Raw genomic sequence first — 21,242 nt, 5'->3', positions numbered from 1 at the left:
GCAGTGACACAGTTTATTCTGCATATCCTTTAATTGTTTTCAGAGTATCTGGGAAAAGCCAAGTTCTCCATTTATTTTTAAAATTTATGTAATAGTGATGCTACAATGCATAGTAGAGAATTAGACAGGCACTTCTGTTTAGTTTTCCAAGTACACCTCCACATAGTATTTGGGTATTTCATGAGCGCCAGCATACTGAAATTTGTAGTTTTCCAGCAATTTTTGGTCTGGCTACGTCCACTGCTAAATAGTTTTTGAAATTTTAAAAGATTAATGAGCTTGACATATTTTTCAGCTGATATTATAGTAAAGTTGTCTGAAAGATGGGTGTCAGATGTTTGGACAGGGGGTGCAATTTCAGTGCTTGCCCTAGGCGCTATTTTCCTTAGATACACCTCTGCATGCTAAGCATACATTACTGAATTAATTGGGATTTGCATCTTCCAAGTCAACATAGCAAGAACTGGAGTGCTAGTTCTCCAATAACTTACTCTGAAATAATGTTGCTAAAGTCAATAGGAGTGCTCTGAAGTAAGCAGCTTGATATCTACAGCCTACATATGTGGACAATATATCTGTCAGGATGTACCAGATGTGCAAGCTCTAAAACTGATTTAGTGTTCAAAGCTCTGTTTTCTTATAAGACAGGCTAATGAAAGAGGAGAATAATAGATAAGAGGCATGTCAAAGATAATAACACCAAAAAATCTAACGTAAATGTAACCCATTTAAGAAGCCAGCATCACAGTAAACCAATGAGGGAGTTAGAAATAGAAGAGCGATTTGAAAACAGTCCATCTCCCAAGGGAAGAGGCAAATATTTCAAGGCAGTGGGGAGAAGAAATGAGAGTTCCAAGAAAGCTTGTGGGGGGACTGAGTGAAAAAGTAGGAGACAGTTAAGTTGTTTTATAGTCTAAGGATGAGTTGTAATTAACTTACAATATGGATTATTGATTAATGTCTATTCACCATTCCATTTTCAGGATCCAATGGTGGTAACTTATTCTAGCTAGGAACATTAGGCGGCTGTTCACATGTGCAGATTAGCCCAGGCTAGGGCAGCCCAGCCTGGGCTAGGCTGCACATGTGAAGAACGTGATCCCAGCACTGCACCTGTGCCTAGCCCTGCTTTTGAACCCAGTGTTTAGTCAAGGTTAAGTGAACCTGTGGTCCACTTAAGCTCATCTGGTGGTCGTGTGCATGATCCCCGCTGGGTTCAACAGCTTCACCCTGGCCTGGCACCACTTCCGGCAGTGAGCTGGGGGAAGAAGCAGCTGCTCCAAGTGCAGCAGCTGCTCTAATGCAAGCAGCAGCTGCGCTCGTAGTGTGGAGCAGCTTGGAATGATTGGGAGGGGGAAATCCTCCCACTCCCAGCTCTTGCTTCTTCAACATCACAGCTCATGTGGGCATGCAGCTTGGCAAAGGCAAGAATGGCTGCTGCTCAGCTGCAGGGGAAGGCAGGCTAGCTCCTGCCTTCTCTGCAGCCCATGAAAGCAGCTGCCAAAGGTTGTGTGCACAACCTTTATTGGTGCCACTATAGGTGTCTCAACCTGATACATCTGTGCCAATAGGTTTGCAAGGTATAATGACTGAATGTTCACTATACAGCTTCTACAGGTAATCTTACTAGGGCTTGAGTCAAAGATGATGTACACGCTGTATCTTTCTTATCATCTAATCACCTAGTACAGTATGCTCTGTGGGAGCTTCTAGCACATTACTTGTTTAACAGTATCGTTAGTGACTTGATCGATTCTTTTATATTGTAACATAAATGGAGCTTTAACCAAACTCATTTCCCTCCCATTCCTTTTTTGATAGGTTTTTTAAAAAAAACAATGGACAGGTAAATGTTTAGAATAAGTACTGGCCACTTACGCACATAACATGAAACCGCAGTTAAGTGGTGCAGAGGTTGGAAATCCTGTATGCCTAAGAAGGACTTTATTTATGATCAATCATCAGGTACACAAAAGCCAGAACACGCCCCCATATACAATATAATGCAATACAATAAGTACAGCAGATCAATTCAAATATAATAATGGTAGCAAGATCAAGTTGCTTCTCATCAGTGGTCCTCTGTTGTCTGATTTTCATGGCTGTCAAGCAAATGTTGGCTATCTTTCAGGTAATAGCTACACACTCATCAGAGAGGAGAAAACATGTGTAGTAAGACCCGTTCCTAACTGGCCTATCCAGTTGCAAGGGTGTAATCAAGCTGGCACGTAGAAGGAGCAGTACAGAAGAACATGTATTATCTCAAGCAATCCTTTGCCTCAAGGACAGATCCTATTGTCTTGAAGCGTTTTGTTATACCTGCTAAAAAGTACTGCAAAGAGGAGCACATCCTTTCTGGCTATGAAGAATGCTTTACGTAACTTGGGGAAGGAAAGCAATGATAGATATTTTGCTGTAGAATAGCTGATATTTACATAATACTTTCAATTGAGGTCAGAGATCATACTAAGATCCTTTTGGTGTTCTACATCCTCTAGTCTCTGCACAAATACCCTCTGGGCCTGGACAAGGCCCAAGGACAGCAGGTACTCAGGGGACAGTCAATAGGACAAACATTTCTCCCTAGGTTCCATCTCCCAAGTCCCAACCCAGTTTATAATTGTCAGTGAGCACCAGAGGGGCCAACCACAGGACACAATTTGAGCTTCAGCCAATAGTTGCCCATCAGCTTCCATGCCCTTGCCTCCACTCTTGAATCCCTATCTCCAACCTCAAACTTACATTGGAAGCACATCTAGGCGCACCAAGAATTGCCCTCAAGAATTTTTTTTTTAATTTATATTTTTTTAAAAATTACCTGTTGCCCCTTTGGGGGGCTTCCTAAAGGCCATGTGTGGGGGTTTCCCTCCCCCTGCTGGCTTCTAGGGCCTTGCAGGGACCATTTGAGCATGCACGGTGGCCATTTTGTTTTTGGCAGCCATTTTTATTTTTTTTATTATTTTTAAGAATGGCACCCCCCTTCAAGTGGCGCCCAGGGCATGTGCCCTGCCTGCCCCACCCTAGATACACCCCTGCCTCCACCTGAACCTGTTTGACTAATCTTAAGGGCTGTTTTATAAACCAACCCACTGTTACCTTCCAAAATAGTGATGGATTCTTAGCCTTAACTGATTGGGTTAGAAGATGCCAAGTTTCTTTGATAGCAGCCGGCTTTTTCTCCCTAAGTAATATTTTGTACTGTTTTTTAAGGAGGAGGAATTCCTGTGCTGAAACTACAGCAGGATTTTGCCTGAAAAATCTGATACTTTGCACCAGATTCTACCTTGCCAAAAGACAATCCTGGTCTAACCAGGTTTGAGACCTGATTGCAATATTGGGTTTATCCTTCTTTTGTTCTTTTGCATAGAACTGTTGCAGCTTGCCTATAAACATATTGTAATTATTAGGAGTAGACTCTGACTCATCTCCCATTGTGAGTGCAATAAAATTTTAACCACTTCAGGTTGCTTCAACCAGTGTGTGAATGCCACCACATTCTTCTCATTCAATCTTGTCCTCACAATTATTTGTCTATATTCCAGCTGTGGTGCATGTATGTTCTCTAACCTTCATGGAGTCAAGGCAAGTTTTATTCCTAATTTTAAAGGGAGATGGTAACTATCTAGCTTCAGCTATGTTCCACACCAGATTTCACGTAGTGAGCCAGTAGTCTACAATAGCCTTCCTTCCACTGGACAATTATTTAAATGCAGCAGTTCTATCACCGGGGACTGAACCATTCAATACAACTAGATCAAATTTGTTGGCCAATTGCCTGTATGCCCAAATGTGTGAAATCATGTTTTCATGGCAAAAGTGACCTAGAGTTTCCCTCACCAACTCCACTTTGAACCTTTGGTTTGTAATGAGTTTTGCTGCTCCAACCTGAGTTTTGGGGTGGCAGCATTATGTCTGAATGCAGGGGCTGCCATAACTGTGGTTTCATGCTGTTTCTGGAACTGAAATCATAGAGAGGGCAGCCCAGAGCCATGCGGAAATGTGCACACTCCATGCCTGCTACACCTCTCAATGGCTGCCTCTCCGAGCACCTGTCCCACCCCCTGTCTCTGGGCTACTCATGCTGTTGCCTGGCAACAGGGACACTGCCTCATCCCATTCCAAGCTTCTAAGCCTGTCAAATAGAAAAGTCACATGGTGGGGTGCCCTCTTCCCACTGTGTCCTTTGTTCCTCCTCTCCTGGCAATCAGGAGAGAAAGGGAATGGGATGGCAGGACAGAAATTGATAAAGAAGTATGTTCACAAGCACATGCAGTTATGGTGGCAGCATAAACCGGGTAACCCAATTAGGTTACTGCAAAAATAACACATGGCAGGGCAGCAATACCCAGGGTCGGGCTTAAAAGGCAGCCCCACCCAGGAATTCTTGAATAGCACCACTGTTTTTTGTACAATAAAGTTGGGGAAGGGGGACCCAGCCCCTTCCACTTGGGTTAACACGTGCGGTCTCTAGGCTTACCCATGAGAAGAACTGTCCAGTGGGAGCAGCATTGCTTCAAGTGACAGGGAGATTCCTCTATGATGACGATGGATGCTGTTTCAGTGCAGAACACTCGCTCATGAGAGTGGAAGGTCATGGGGATACCCATTCACAACTTATGGGAAGAACCATCCAAAGGTGCAGGGGGATTGGCCATAATAGCTAATAATGAGCAATGATAGCCTTTCTCCCACAGACCACTCTCTCATGAGAGTGCTAGGCCATGGAGACATGCATTCAGGCCAGATGGCAGATGCCACCCAGCCTGGTTGCTTAGCACAGGCAAGCTGCAGCTACTGGTACCCCGGCAACTTGGGGCATATCTAGAGAAAAAGCGCCTAGGGCAAGCACTGAAATTGCACCCCCCCACCCCCTCCCAGACATCTGACACCATCCTTCAATGTAAGGTGAAATGCTTGTATTATGTTAAAGATTTATCAGGCATGAGTACATCCATTCCAAAAGAAATATTGATTTCTGTTCACTATTATATGGCTTCTTTTTCACTGAAGGGGTAATGGACTATTTCTTTTGAAAATGAACAGTCAGGATCCCCATCCATGTTGTAGCAGATCAACTGATACAGTTGTGGGGGAAATTCTTTTAATTTACCCAGGAGTGGGGGGTGGGGGAGGAGGGTGGTTGAGGAAAATAGTTGCGTGTAGTGGTTAGAGGGTTGGACTAGGGTTGGGGAGACCCAAGTTTAGATCCCCATTCAAGCCATGAAACTTATAGGTGACTCTGTGTCAGCCACCTATCTCTCAGCCTAACCTCTCTCATGGGGTTGTTGCAAGGATAAACATAACCATGCAGTCCTCTGAGCTTCTTGGAGTAAAAGCAGGTTATAAATGGAAAAAACCAACACATTACCTGATTGCCTAATCCACACCTGATTGCCCAATCCACATCTGCCCCTGGCCCTGCCCCCCCCGTGAGCATTTGGTGTTTATTTCAGGCAGTGTTTGCTGCCTGAAAGCATCTATTCCCCTTTCTCTCCCTCCAGAGAGGGAGAGAAATGAAGAATAGATGCTTTCCGGTAGCAAGCGCTGCCTGAAATGACTCCGAAGAGCTTGCTCAGGCTCTTCAGAGCTTGAGGCCATACCCCCTTTGACATCACATGCCATGGGGCATGACCTCAAGCTTCAAAGAGCCTGAGCAAGCTCTTCAGCATCATTTCAGGCAGCGCTTGCTGCCTGAAAGCATCTATTCTTCCTTTCTCTCCCTCTCTGGAGGGAGAGAAAGGGAAATAGACGCTTTCAGGCAGCAAACGCTGCCTGAAATAAATGGCAAGTGCTCACTGGGGGCGGGCAGGGCGCCTCTCTGGATTGCAGTTGGGGGCGGGGCATGGCAGGCACTTTGCGCGCCCTGCAATGGCACCCAGGGTACGTGCCCTCCCTGCCCCACCCTCGTTATGCCCCTGCTGGCAACACCTCTCCCTGTCTTGGTGACTGCTGCGAAGAAGCAGTGCAAGTGGGCCCTCTTCTAGTCCAGCTGACCATTGGAACATATCCATCTTTATTTTTGCCGGAACAGTGACCCTACTTTCCTGGGGCCACCAATAATTGGGTCTCCCCTCCCTCCAATCAATGACTTCATACCATATGAATATATGAGCTGTAAAAAAGGGTTCGTTTGATTGATTTGATTTGATTGATTGTTCCTTTTCTGGTGCAACATTTGGTTCATTTTTGTGTCGGCTTGTGGGTGCCATTCATTTTGTGATGAATGATGGTATTTTTTGTCACTTGATTCATTTTCAGAATGTTTATTTACCTTGTAATGTGAAAGAGAAGGGGACTTTCTCCTTTCTCTCCCCCTCTTTTAACTGTGTTAATTAAAAAAAAAAAAAAAAAAAAGAGCAGCAGAGCTCCTTTTAGAGGCAGCAAGCAGCCTTATCCTGTCCCTCAGATGCTGCAGTAGTCTGGAACATTATAGGCAAAAAACAGGGCTGCCACCAGTGGAAGTGGCCATGTTTTTCCCAATAGTGCCCTGAACAGATACAAGATCTGGGGCATTGTGGAGAAAACTCATGGCTGCTTCCAGAGATACCTGCTAAAAGTTGTACCACTCTGTTTCTATTTTAAACAAAGTGGGAAAGTGGGTTAAATCCTGCCACTTTGTCATTCATCAAGGCAAACACATTTATTCCAAAAATGAATGGGGGGGGGAGAGGTTTCAAATGGCACAAATTACATTCATTCCATTTGAGGCCTCCCTACATTCATCTAGGAACAAAGTGGATCTGAAACAGCTTCTTCCTCCATTCTAGGAATCATTTATTGCTATCTGATGCCAACTGTATTATAGACTGTGACCCTCTGGAAAGGAGTCAGATAGTTTTCGATCCCATACTGGGGTTTTTCATACAAAAGCACCTTGCAAATGTACAGAAGTTGGCCATCTCTGTGGTAGATTATATGGGTTCATCTAGAAGTAGTGAGAATAGAGGGGTGTATAATCCTGGCTTTCAACAGAGGATTAGACCAGAGCTCTCTTGCAACTCTATGATGATAAGAATATCATTATTAGCATTTCCTCTTCTTTAATGGACAATATTTAAATGCAGAGAATATCCCAGGGGTGAAGTGCTGCAAAGAATCAGTAGCATTCGATCTAAAAAATTGTATGTGGTTCTGCATTTTAAGAGGTATGGAGTGAAGGTTCTAACATAATTTGCAGGTATAATTTTGTAGCACAAAAGAATGTGAAGAAGAGACAAAGGTGAGGAACGTCCAGCCCAGCTTATTTGTCATTAGATCATTTCTGATTTTAATCACAAGCAGGAGCATGCTACCAAATTAACATTCTCCAGTGTTTTAATTTGAATGAGTTCCAGTCCAGTTAACTGGAAGAGCTAAGCAGATACTTAACACTTAATAGATGTGATTATTGCTCTTATTTAACATCTTAATCTCTGTAATAGTTCTCTTCCTCTTCAAGATCCTCAAACTGAGAAAAAAGATGGTTCATTAAGATGGAAAAAATACCTTATTTTGAAGGGGTTTAAGGTGAAGAATGAGTTTTAGATGAATTTGTCATTTAAGATGAAGATGGTTGCAATTTGGCACTGCAAGATTGGTAAGAAGGCCTATATCATAGAACCCCTGTTTTCAGAATCTTAGTTATGCAGGTCTTCCTGTAATGATAATTCACATTGGACTGGTTCAGAGGATAATTTGCCTGACCAGCCCACCCCACATGATAAAGGTGCATGCCTCTGCCATTCAGTACCATTCCTTAACTGGATGGATTCAGCTGACATTCTACATGCAGTCCAAATAGCAGCCAGTATAGCATAGTGGTTAGAGTATTGGACTAGGACCGGGAAGACCCAGGTTTGAATCCCCATTCAACCATGAAACTCACTGAGTAACTCTGGGCCACTCACATATCTCTCAGCCTAACCTACCTCCCAGGGTGGTGTGAGGATAAAAATAATGATGTACACCTTTCTGAGCTCCTCAGAAGAGCAGGATATGAGTGTAAAAATAAATAAACAAACAAACTAACTAACTAACTAACTATTTTAAAGTCATTTTTGGACTATCTGTAGTGAGAGTTTGGACAATCTACCACCCCACACATTGGGGAGACATGCATGCTTGCAGCATATTCCCAATGTATCAGATGGGGTAAGCCAGGCAAGAAAAATATCATCCAAACCAGCCCAATTTGGCGGAGACCAGAATTATGGCCTCATAGCTTCTGCCAAAAACAGCAGCCTTGCATCTCCTCATTTGTCCATATGGTATGCCTACAGTCTAGTCATACAAAATATTTGATACGATATAACAATACTGATGTGATATAACAATACAATTCCTCCCCTTGTTAAGTGGCAGCCAATGAAATGGTGTGAGGCTGGGAAACTCACACTGTAGTGACATCACATTACAGCTTTTGTATTATTGGATGTTACTGGGGGAAGTGAAAGAGGTGACAAGGGATTGCTGTTTTTGTCAGAGCCATGTATCACCAATATTGTCTCATTCCAGACTGATTTATGCTGGCTGCCATGCCCCTGTGGTGCTCCAATTCTGGAGAGATTCAATGAAAGAGTAATTTCAAGCTATGTCTTGCTTTTCTAACATAAATCAAAATCCTTGTCTCCAGGATATATTTAACATCCAGCTTCCATACCATATAAATAATGAGCGTTATCCCTTACAGCCTACTAAATGTGATATTTTATACAAAGCCAAAGCAAACACTTATTTACACTTATTTGCACTGCATAAAATAATGTATGCAGTAAAGCTGAGCAATGTATCATCTTATCTAATGAAGGCAAGGATGCTGGAGTTCCACCACTGATGCAATTGTTTTTCATATGCTCCTTCATTGGGGTGGGGGGGACTATTTTCCTGATAGGATGCGTGTCTCTCTCTCTCTCTCTCTCTCAACTCTTACCCCACTTTTTTTCCACTAGGGAACACAAAATGGCTAACAACAAAGAAAGCAACATAATGAAATAATGTAATAGTAAGAGTGCTTTTCCTCAGCCAACCTATTCAGTGTTAGCAGCTCTTCCCTTTGTTTTAATTTGATTGTAATTGGTCACTTTTATTGAGGCTTAATTGTCTTGTGCCTACAAGGCATATTGGCTGGGATTGGCCCTCCTCCCCCTACAGTGCGGTCCCTAGCAGGCAGGCCACAGCCGTGGCTGCAATTGCCTATGACCATGGCGATAGCACCTTGGCTCCAGGCGGCTCCTCCGCTCTAAAGCGTGGAGCACCCTTCTTCGCCGACCTAAGGTCAGGTGTCCAATAGTAAACGCCACCCTTCCGAAGCTGTACAGCCATATGGAAAGGATGTCGCCTGCGAAGAGGTAGGAGTTAAGCAGAATCCCTGATCTGTCAAGCCTTAAGGGATCCACCCCCTCCTTGATGTATAAAGCTTACCTAAGGTGCCACACCCATTTTCTTAGCTGTTCCCCACCGCACTGTACCTGCCATGGCGGACGTTAGCCTAGCTTAACGCCCCGCTCCCCACAGACCCAGTAGAACCACTGCCAACCCCAGCCGCAAGTCATCTATGAAGAGCCTCATGCCCTCGGCGGACAGGTGGACCCCATCACCTCAGTAAAGGGTGGGCCTTGAAAACAAAATGTCATCGTGCGGAATGCAACCGCCTCCCCTAGTGGCCAAGAAGCGTGCCATCTCTGCGTTAACCCCTCGCCTAGCCCTGTCCACCTTGTTCTGCTTGAGAGCCCCTTTCCATACCCTGCGCTGAGTGATGTCGGACCAAATTATGACCACACCTGGACACCACGCCAGGACCACCTCCAGGTCCTGCGAGGTTTGCTGAGAAAGTGAAATACGTGACTGACTAACCAAGTCGTTCCCCCCACAAATGCAAGAGCAGGATATCCGGCGCCGGATTCTCGTCCAGGAACTCACACAGCATCAGGAGCAGCTGGGCCCTTCGCATACCCCGCCGCCCACGCCATTCGACTGAGGCCCAATGCCCCAGGCCCATTTGTGTTTCTGGATCCATGCCTTGAGCCCACTTGAGGGCCCAAAATATAAAGGAGTGGCCCAAGACGAGGACTCTGGCCCACTTCACCGGAGACTTCGTCCCTGTGCAAGAGAGAGGACATGGTGAGGGGAGGGAGGAGAGGCAGGGAGATGCGTAGGCCCTCCCCTCTCAACGTACGTATTTGCGGTAGATTGCAGACCGCCAACGGCCCAAGCGCTGTATGGCATTTCCTGAGTAGCCCATACCCGCCGCTGCCAACGCTGCTCCAATCCTGAAGGAGTGTGATGATAAGTGGTGTGTGAGTACGCCAGCCGCGATGAAGGCCTTCTTCATCACCGCCCAGAACTGGTACTGGGACAAGTGGCTACTATTGGCGTGGACAAAGAGGCATCCTTCCAGCTCGCCTCTCACCCCCATATAGGCCCCCAGAGCCCGCACCGGGCACATTTGCTGGTCGTCTGCCCTGTGGAGGGTGACCGACTGTCCCTTGCCCTTCTGGTCCGTCTTGGAGAAGCGGAGCTGCAGCGTTACCAAGGCTGACCCCAGCATAAGGTCCCGCTTCTGCAGGACCCTGCCTGCCACACTGCGCCCCCCCCGGGGAACAACTCCCCAGCCCTGAACGCCCCATAGAAGGCAACCAGCGCTGCTGCATGGAACAATGCCTCCTCGTAAGGGGAAGAGCAGACCTCCCTGAGGTGCCCCACGGCTCACTGCAACGCCTCGGGTGTAATTGGACGGCGCTGGTCTGGTTGAGCAGGGGTCTCCCTGGCCCAGCCCTCCAGCATGTGCCGGACTCTAAAGTCGCCTGAGTGGTCCATAAGCCCTCTGGCCTCCCATAGAAGGCCAGCGCCGCTAAATGGCTGGCCATGGTGCTTACTGCCAGCCCACCTGCCCGGAGGTGCACCAGATACTGCATTAGGTGCTCGGGCGGGGCCAGCCACTCTTGATCAATCCCTACCTGCAACCTAAAGTGGAAGGCCCTAACTCTCCTGCTGTAGGCCACCCGTGTCCCCAGTGCTACCAAGGCCTCAATCGCCCTGAGCGCCTCTACACTCCAAGACTCCACAGCCCTTCAGGCATCTTTTCGGGCAGAGCGTCTGCTTCGGGAGCCAGCTGCCGGAAGCGCTGCATCTGAAAACGAGACAGGGCATCTGCTACATGGTTCTGCACTCCAGGCACGTGCTGCGCCGTGAACAGTATGTTATTGCGCAGACAGGTCAGCACCAATGCATGAACTAAGCCCATAACTCTGGGGGATTTAGATGTCTGGTTGTTGACCACATGCACCGTCACCAGGTTATCACACCAGAAATGCACGACCGAATTGCTAAAACGGTCTGCCCAAATGTGCGCAGCCACCACTATGGGGAAGAGTTCAAGGAATGTGAGGTCCCTTGTGACCCCCCTCACTGCCCAGTAGCATGGCCATCGTTCGGTGCACCACTGACCCCTTAGGTACAGACCGAAGCCACGGCCTCCTGCTGCGTCAGACTGTACCTGAAAGTCCGCTTCCAGCAGCTGCAGGGAGTGCCAGAAGGAAACCCCATTGAAGGAGTCCAGGAAGCTCAACCAGAGCCTCATGTCCTCCCTCATGGAAGCAGTTACCCTAATTCGAAAGTGTGGCAGCCTGCACCCCATTGTAGCGTCGCAGAGGCACCTCAAAAAGGTGCGGCCTGGAGCTACAGCCCGGCATGCGAAGTTGAGATGGCTGATTAGGGACTGCAGCTGGCGCAGGGTGACCTACTTGGCCCACTCACAAGCTCTCAGCAGGTCCCTCAAGGCCTCGAGCTTGTCAGTGGGAAGGTGGGACAACTGACCTATTGTATCTAGTTCAATGCCCAAGAAGGTCAGCCTGGTTGATGGCCCCTCAGTCTTGTCCTTTGCCAGGGGCACTCCAAGCCCCTGGCAAAGGGCCATGAACGTGTGCAGTAGTCTGCTGCATTGATTAGTCCCCGCCCTCCCTGCGCAAAGATAATCGTCTAAATAGTGAGCCGAAGAGTTATGCTGTGCCATTTGGCGCAGCGCCCACTTGAACATTGTGCTGAAAGCCTCAAAAGCTGCGCAGGAAACTGAGCAGCCCATAGGCAATGCCCTCTCGATGTAGAACTTCCCCTCAAATGCAAACCCTAACAGATCGAAGTCAGCCAGGTGCACTGGCAGTAGCCGGAAGGCTGACTCAATGTCGCATTTGGCCAGCAGGGCCCCAGGCCCGCATGCCCAGACCATCGCTGTCGAATCATCAAAAGACGTATACCGGACTGAACAAAGCTCGGTCGGTATGCCGTCATTGACAGAGGTGCCCTTAGGGCAAGACAAATGGTGTATTAGCCTATACTCCCCAGGAGCCTTCTTGGGTACCACACCCAGAGGGGATACCCTCAATGTCGGCAGGGGGAGCTCAGTGAAAGGGCCGAGTACTCGTCCCAAGGCTACCTCCTTGCTAATTTTCCTAGCTACTACCTGCTCCATCCCTCGCATTGATTTCAAATTGTGTGCAAAACTATGCTTACGTGGAAACTGGCATGGAATCCTAAAGCCCTCAGAAAAACCAGCCTCCAGGTAGTGTGAACGCTCCCTGTCTGGGTAGTCGCGCAGGAGCCGCCGAAGCGCCGGCATCTTAATTGGGGTGGGGCCCTTTCCCCACACCGCCTCCATGGGCGGCTACAGGCCCCTTTTCCCCCACCTGAGTGGCGGCATCCACCTCCCCCTCTAAAACCCTTCGTCTGGGGGCAGTGGAGGCCTGCGTGCCAGCCTCCACAAAAGCCACATTCATGTCTGTACTTGCACGGGGAGCGGGAGCACTTCCCGCTCCTGTTAAACTCCCAGCAAACCAGGGGACTTTGAACCCCCTGGGCGCCCGTGGACGAGCCGCTGACGCCGCTGGAGTTTTAGAAATTAAGTGGCCGCTTTCCGCGTGCTCCCCAGTCAAGGGCCTGGATGGTGTCATGATACGGAGCCACAGCTCAGAATGCTGCTTTTCCCATGACAGCCCTGGGTTGTTCAACACCCATTCGCAAAAAGAGGTATCATACGCCTCCCACGCATTGCCTGCAAAGTCCATGAATGCTCTATGAATGGTGTCAAAATACTTAATGAGAGCAGGGCCCTTGTCGGGGTACTTCTGAGTGACCACTCCATGTATATGGTGAACCCAGAAACCCAGTTATTCCAATTATGTTCTACAGGCTTCCGCCTGGTCCGCTCCTTGTCCTTTTCTCGCTCCCCCTCCTTGCCCACGGGTTCTGGTTCCTTAAAAAGCAATTGGAAGACATCTATGTACTCGCTCTTCCAAATGCGCTCCTTGACGTGGGGCAATAGGTGGTCCCCTAAAGGGACTGGCCCATCATCAGCTTTGCTGCTTGTGTTTGCCATGGCAGCCTGCGTAGCAGCAGAGCTCACCCCGGCCTGCTCAGGGGTGGAACTCACCCCCTCTGCCCAGCCCCCCCTTGCCAGACCTGATTACAGGTCGCATGAGGTGATGCCCAATTCATTGGGCCTGGGTACCACCCACAATGCCCAGCAGGGTGGCTGCAAGGCAAACCCCATGGCCAGACCCCTTGGGGTGACTCACCTGATCCAGACCCTCGCCCGTCAGGTTCCTCTGTGCTGCCTCCTGGTGTGGGTGATGTCCCGCTGCCTCTTGGACTGGGTGATGGCATCGTGGTAGCCTCGAGCGCTGCTAGGCGATCAGCAAAGCCCTGCATTAATTTAGCTCACTTCGCAGCCCTGGACATCCTCTGTATTTGCACGGGCACCCCAGATGGGCCACCTCCCCCACCGTCCCCTCTTGGCGCTGCCCGTTCCTTCTCCAACACTTCCTGGTGAGCAATAAGTGCCCTGATGGCCCCCAGCTCCTCTGAAAAGGAGTCTGGCAAAGTTGGGGGCCTCTTAGGGGGATGGGATGGCTTCTTCCCCTTCCCCTTTGGCGCCTTCTTGGGGCCCATGGCTGTTCCTCAACCAGCTGAGTAAAACACCCGGGGGGGGGGAGTGTGTGTGAAACCCAAGCCTCCGCGCTTTACACCCGCACACGCAGTGCCTTAACAGAGTAAAAAACACACAGGGAGGGAGTGTGTGTGGAATCCAAACCCCTGCGCGTGCACACACAGCGCCTTGAATTCGCTGAGTAAAAACACAAGGAGGGTGTGTGTGCTAAACCCCAGCTTCCATGCCCTATGCACACAGGGTCCACCGATTAAAGCACAGGGAGGGAGTGCGCGTGAAACCAAACCTCCGTGCCTTACACATGTGCGTGCACACTGTGCCTTAAGCCCACTGAATAAAACACAGGGAGGGAGTGTGTGTTAAACCTAAGCTTCCATGCTTACGCGCATCCACACAGTGCCTTAAACTCACTGAGTAACACTAAGGAGTGTGAACCCAGACCTCCGTGCCTCACGCACGCGCACACAGCACTCAATAACCTGCTACTTAGCCCACCTCTCTCCCCCAGCTACAGGCAGTTGCTAGCAATCGGGCCTGGGGACCTGGCGCCTAAAGGATGCTTCGCTCACCTCCCTCTGCCAAGCTGCCCCCAACCCGGCCTTATCCTGGCCCGTGGCAATCAACCCCCCCAGGCAAGCCTCCAAACCTGAGGCTGGGATAAAACCTGGCCTGGTTGCCGCCGCCGCCACTGCTCCGCTGCCCCGAGGAGGAGCAGGCCAAGCTGTGCCCTCTGCTCTGCTGTGTGCAGGGGAGAGGCGAGCTCCGGCCTCAGAACCCAGGCCACGTGCTCGCCCAAGATGGCGGCCACGTCCCACCGGTGACTGCCAGCCTGGCTTCCCGGGTGCGTGAGCGGCGGTCCCACCGCTAGAAAGCAGCGGGCGTAAAAGCCCAGGACTTGCTGCTACAGCCCCCAGGCGCGCCGCTCGAAAGGCCTGGCCACGTGCTCTGTGACTGGCCTCGGAGCCCTCGCCTGGCACGTCCAGCCTCTTCGCTGTAGAGAGGTGGACTGATGCTGGCGCAGGCGTGCTGCTGGCTTGCCAGTTCCGGCCCTGCCCCGGAAGCATGCCGGGGCCAATGGGAGCGAGCTCCCAGGTCCCGTGTGCTCCTGTGAGGTGGGGGCTGAGGGCAAATGAGCTGCGCTGCCGAGGAGGGCGGTGAGCGGCTTGATTGTATTTAGTTAAGCCACAATCTTTTCACCTAGCAAAATATCATCATAAATATCACCAGCCTTCAGAATATGTAAAAGAATTCATGTTCAGATATGCACATCTCTGCATTGTTTGGAAGAAAAAATGGTTACAAATTATGTAGGAATGAATTTTATTTGAGTGACATAGGGCCCATTCAGATATAGCACCAAACCAGGAGTAGATGAAGCTGTGCTTAAGCTCTGAACCCAAGAATCATGCTGCAGGTGATTGAGTAACTCTGGTTTTACTACCACTGGCTGCAGACCAGAGTAACCCCTCCCTCTTTCTAGTTCGTCTAGGCTAAAGTGAGGCAACAGCAGAAGCCGGAGCATTCGCTCCCAGATACAGCCAGCAAGAGACACTGCTGCCCTCAAACAGATGCATTTCTGAGCTGTTCTGAGGTAGTAGGAGAAGCTTCTGCACAAAGCCCAGGTTAGAGTGGCCGCTGAATTCAGAGGACACGATGGTACCTCAAAATCACCGTTTCAGCAGCCAATAAAAACTGAGGGTTCAAATTCAGGTTTGGAGGCAAAAACAGCCATAGCTGGATGATGGAACCATGGCTTCATGCATTCAGACAATCTGAAACACCTACATCAGGTACGTTTACCTGTGGTTTGGTGCTACATCCAAATTGGGCCTCAGAAACAAGATGTTAGGAGCTACAAACACAGAGCTCTCAACTCATGTCACATTTGACCTGAAAGAACATTTAAATCTGGAACAAAATGAAGATAAATGATACCAAAGACTGGTGAATTCTTTGGCAGAGATAGGTAGATTTCCCTGCCCCCAATATACTAGCATTTCAGGGCATGTGTTTTGTATTAACTGAATGATAAATATGTAGAAATGAGAGGGGGCATTGTATCACTGGAATAGAGATATTCTCTATTTCCTTTAAGAAAAGCTAAAACCTGGCCATATAAACAAAAATTGGTCACCTGTGATAAACTACACGAAGCACACTAATTATTCAAGAGAAGAATATTCATTAGTTGAACCTGAAAGGATTGTCGGGAAAATATGTGACTCTACTTGTGTTGATGGCTATTAATTGTACAATGTATTTTTCTTGTTTCCTCTTATTTTTCAGTATATGAGAAAAGAGAGGTAACCACACACTGGAGATATTTAGTTAGCATTCTGTTGTATTAACTTCATTTGGATGTCAAAATCCAAAATCCAGTCTGTCCAGAGATGTAGGTTTGGGGTGGTATGCAAATATAATAAATAAATATGACCCCTTTCCAATTTCTGTTTTATTGATTTCTCAATAGCAAGCATTGCTTTGTCATGGATAAGGATTCGTTTGTCCCTATCAAATCCAACCCCAGCACTGCATCCCTCCTGTGGCCGTTGGTAGCATCCATCCTATGTTTCTTTTTAGATTGTAAGCCCTTTGGCACAGGGAAGCATCTTTATTATTTTGAGTACTTTTGTTGGAAAGCAGTATATAAAGATTCATAGTAGTAACAATAGTAATGATCAGTATCCCAGTACCCTGAATAATAACAAATGAGCATTTGTTTTGTACATTGAAAAGAAGAATGCATTTGGGGTAGCCCAAGATATTTTGTTCCCTAAGGCCAGGCCTGCTCAACTTTGGCCCTCCTGCAGATGTTGGCCTACAATTCCCATAGTTCCTGGCTGTAGGCTACTGTGGATGGGTATTATGGGAGCTGTAGTCCAAAAACAGCTGGGGGCACTAAGTTGAGTAGGCCTGCCTAAGGCGAAAGATAACATGACACCCTTTCATTTATGGGAGGGTGCTCAGCATAAGGCAGTGGCAGCATGTAGGCACTCTCACACTATGCCACCAAGCCAGGTAATAGCAGTAGGGGCTTTCCTAGCTCCTGTTGGAGGGGGAAGATGAGAAAGAAGTATACCCATATGAGACAAGGAAAGGCAGGGGAGCGGTAGGCCAAGTAACCAGTGAGGTGGCACCTGTGGGGATGGGGCTTGTGCTTGTCACCCCCTGCACCTCTCTTCATACCAACACCTTGCCTCATGGAAAGACCACCCCTTATTATGCATGAAAGAGAAAGCATTGTCTGACAGCCAGACTAAAGTACTCATGAGTAGTCCCATAATAATAATTAGCTGGCTCCTTCCCCTTCATTCTCGGCCGTCCCCCTCTCTCTTGGCCCCCTCTTTCATTCTTGGCACCACCTCATTCTTGGCACCACCTCATTCTCGGCCCCTCATTCTCAGCCCTCCCCCTCCTCTTCCCCCTCCCTCTTGGCTCTCCCTTGTTCATGGCCCCCTCCCTTGTTTATGGCCCTCCTCTCCCTTCCCCCTCAGCTCCCCCCCCCTTCTTGGTCCATTTCAGGGTGCTCTGCACAGGCACAGAGAAGCCCAAAATGGGCCAAGTATGTCTTGTCCAGTCATTTGGGTGGCAGGTGGGCCCAAAGAAGGAGGTTTCTCTTCCTTCTCCCATGCCTGCTTGGCCGTCCTCCACACGAGTTGGCCAGTTGGAGGTGACGTACACTCTCCTGCTGACTTGCAGTGGAGGCCGCAGGTTGGAGGTCACGTGTGCTTCTGCAGGACCTCCCTCCCCCCGGCCACTGCTTACTCTCCCCCCCACCCACCCACCTGCTAGTCTGGTCAGCTGCTGCCACTGCCCACCACTTCTTCTCCCCCCCCCCAGCTGCCTGTCCACCCACCCACCTGTTCACTTTTTTTTCCAGCTGGCTGCCGCTTTCTCTCTCCACTGCCACCACTTTCTCCCCCCACCCCGCTGTTGCTTTCCTCTCCCTCTCCTGGCAGCTTGCTCACAAACTCTCATGAGAGCTGCCACGCACAGGATTAGCCACGGGTACACCTTAGAGAATTATATGTAGAGATGATGCTGATGATGGTGATGATGATTAACCACTTTTCAACAAAAGTTTGCAAAGCAGTTTACATAGAAAAATAAATAATAAATAAATAAGATTAATTATAATTAATGGAACAAGTTAGTCATGACTAATTTGACTATAAAAATATGTTAAATCAATAATGAATAAATAAATAAATTGTCCCATTAATTTTAATGGGACTGCTCATGAATAATTTAGTCTGCCTGTCAACCAATTAATAATAATAACAAATAAAATATAAAGAACCAGCTCAAAGAACAAATTTATAAAGGAGAAGGGGAAGTATCACTCTGCACTATCTAGCAAAACAGAAATGTTATTTAGCAAAACAGAAAAACTTTTACCAAGCGATGTAAAACCAAAACACTGGAGGCCAGGTGCGCAGAGACTTCCATAACCATGATACCACAACTGAAAATGACCTGTGTTTGATGCAACTGCAAAAAAATAAAGAAAAAGAAAAAGGCGAATGTTGTTTTGATTTCCAGTCATAAGAAGTAAATTCTGCATTATCATCATTATTATTATTCTGCACTAGTCAGACCTCATCTGGAGTACTGTCTCATTTCTGGATGCCATACTTTTAAAAGGATGAGACCAAATTGAAATGGGTTCAGAGGAGAGCAATGAAGCTGGTCAGTGTTCTGGAAAACAAGCCCTATGAGGAAAGGAAGAAAGAGCTGGATATGCTTAGCCTGGAGAAGAGAAGACTGAAAGGTGACATGGTACCTGAGGCTGCCACACAGAAGAGGGCAAAGGTTTGTTCTCTGCTGCTCTAGAAGGCAGGACCAGATCTAATGGCCTGCAGTTACAGAAAGGTATATTTCAGCTGTACATTAACTTCTTAATGGGTAGGAACAGTTTGACAATGGAATCAGTTACCAGGGGTGGGGGCTCTCTCAGTGGTGATCTTTAAGCAGAGGCTAGGACAGGTATCTTTTGGGGATGCTCTAGCTTTGGATTCCCTGCATCAAGCAGAAGGTTGGACTGGATGGCCTAGAAGGTCTCCTCTAACTCTGTGATTCTAAGAGAACATTCACACAGCCAAATAGAGGGGAGTGGTGGAGGGGAGGCAGGAACCTACCTACCTTCCCCCAGACAATTGGAAGCTCCTTTTGCCTCTGCTGATCACACACTCAGATGACCGGCAGGGCTGGGATCAGGAGGAGGAAGTCCTCCATTATCCCAGAATGTGTTACACAGGAAGCAGAGTGGCAGCCCACACCAATGCACAAGGACACTTCCCCCTGTCCTTGCAAGCCACAGCACTCTATGGTCACAGGTCCTGGGAGCTGCAAAAGCCATTGTGGGCACCCACATGACCAAAAACAAGGCGAGTGGATGTTTCTATCCTACCTAGGTTAAGGGCAGGATAGAAAAGCTGGGTAGCCCAGTTGGGAAGGAGAGGGCTCCGAGGCTCCCAGACAAGCTTCTGTAGCCAGGTTAACCCTCTCCTACCCAGAAAAGGCTGGTCATGCGAATGATCTTTATGTCGGCCATCTTCACCAACTAAACTTCTGATGGCAGGGCACATAGAGCAGGACAATGGCCATGCTCAGTGGTCATGGCAGGTGGGGCGAGGTGGTCTTTCAAATAATCAAACCTCCATCTCTGGGTGGCTCACAGAAACACCAAAAAGTAAAAACACATAAATAAAAACACGACAACATTTTAAAACCACAATTAAATTAAAAAGGTTGAGTGAAAAGGTGGGTCTTTAAAGACGTTTTAAATGTCAGAGATAGAGAGGCTCTCTTCTCAACAGGGAGTGCATTCCAGAGTCTTGGGACAGCAACAGAAAAGGCCCACCCCCATGTAGCCGCCAGATAAAAGGGTTGCAGCTGCAGACAGACCTCTCCGGATGATCTCAATGGGTGATGAGGCTCATACCAAAGAAGACATTATCTTAAATACCCAGGGCCTAAGTTGTTTAGGGCTTTATAACCAGCGCCTTGTATTTTGCCCAGAAACTTTTTGGTAGTCAGTGTAGCTCTTTCAATATAGGAGTAATGACATGGAGACCAACCTGGCTGCTGCATTCTGCACCAATTGCAGTTTCCAGACTACGTACAAAGGCAGCCCCACATAGAGGGCATTGCAGTAATCAAGTCTGGAGGTTCGCGTTCTAAGGTCGTTCATCTCAAGAAATTGATGCTTCTGGCGTATCAGCCAAAGCTGATAGAAAGCACCTCTGGCCATCACCTCACCCTGGGATACCAGGGAAAGTTGTGGATCCAGAAGCACTCCCAGACTGTGCAACTAAGCTATAGCTGTAGTTCAGCTTTCATGCAGTTTGGGCATCCAGCACAGAAGGCCATACTATTCAACAATTATATTAAAGGTGGAATAAAGGATTTGATTCAAGCTGTTTTTGTTATTTTTGTTTAAATTAGACCTTTATGACAATGTACTCACATAGTCACAGACAGAACTGAAGTGCATAGTAACTAGAGCAATGCACATTTTTATTAGGATTACATTGTATTAGCAATATTCAATCACATTCAGTTCGCATCATATTACATTATTATGCATGTTCACTAATATGATTCCTTGCTGGGAAAATTATATTATAAAGAAACCTTAAGAGTTTGATTGAAATTGCTATTAAGAAAGACACTTGATAATCTTACAGGCTGCTTTTCTCCCTCTCCAACAGTTGTGCCTGTTATGGGTTTTTCAGTAAGCCCTTTCAGTAATGTTTAGAAAGAACATAACTAAGTATTGATACTAGAGGCAATGCACTTAGTTGAAGTAAGAGGGCGGGGGGACGACCATGGGGGAAGTGACCATGCAATTTTAGAATTCATGATATCAAGGGGAGAGGAAACTGCAGGAAGTCTGACATGTACCCTGGATTTCAGGAAAGCTGATTTGATGAGCTCAGAGAAAAACTAGATAGGATCCCATGGGTAGAAACCCTAAATGAAGGAAGGGGTGGGAGGGAGACTCCAAAAGGTGAGGTAGTGAAGGCACAATCATTAATAATTCCCATGAGAAGAAAGCATGGTAAACAATTCAATAAACCAGTGTGGATTCACAAAAAATTCTCTGAGCAGCTGAGATGCAAAAAGGATACAAGAAATAGAAGGAGGAGTATATAAATGAGAGTACAAAAGAGTGGCCCAAACCTGAACCTAAGGTTCAGAATGAGCTGAGGCTTCTGAGGGATGCCAGAAACAACAACAACAACTACTACTACTACTACTACTGATATGTCTGAAACAAGAGGAAGGTCAAGACATGGTAGGACTGTTTCTTGGAGAAGAT

Source organism: Hemicordylus capensis, chromosome 6 (genome assembly GCF_027244095.1).
Source record: "Hemicordylus capensis ecotype Gifberg chromosome 6, rHemCap1.1.pri, whole genome shotgun sequence".
Taxonomy (NCBI): Eukaryota; Metazoa; Chordata; class Lepidosauria; order Squamata; family Cordylidae; genus Hemicordylus; species Hemicordylus capensis.
This window is presented reverse-complemented; position numbering follows the sequence as displayed.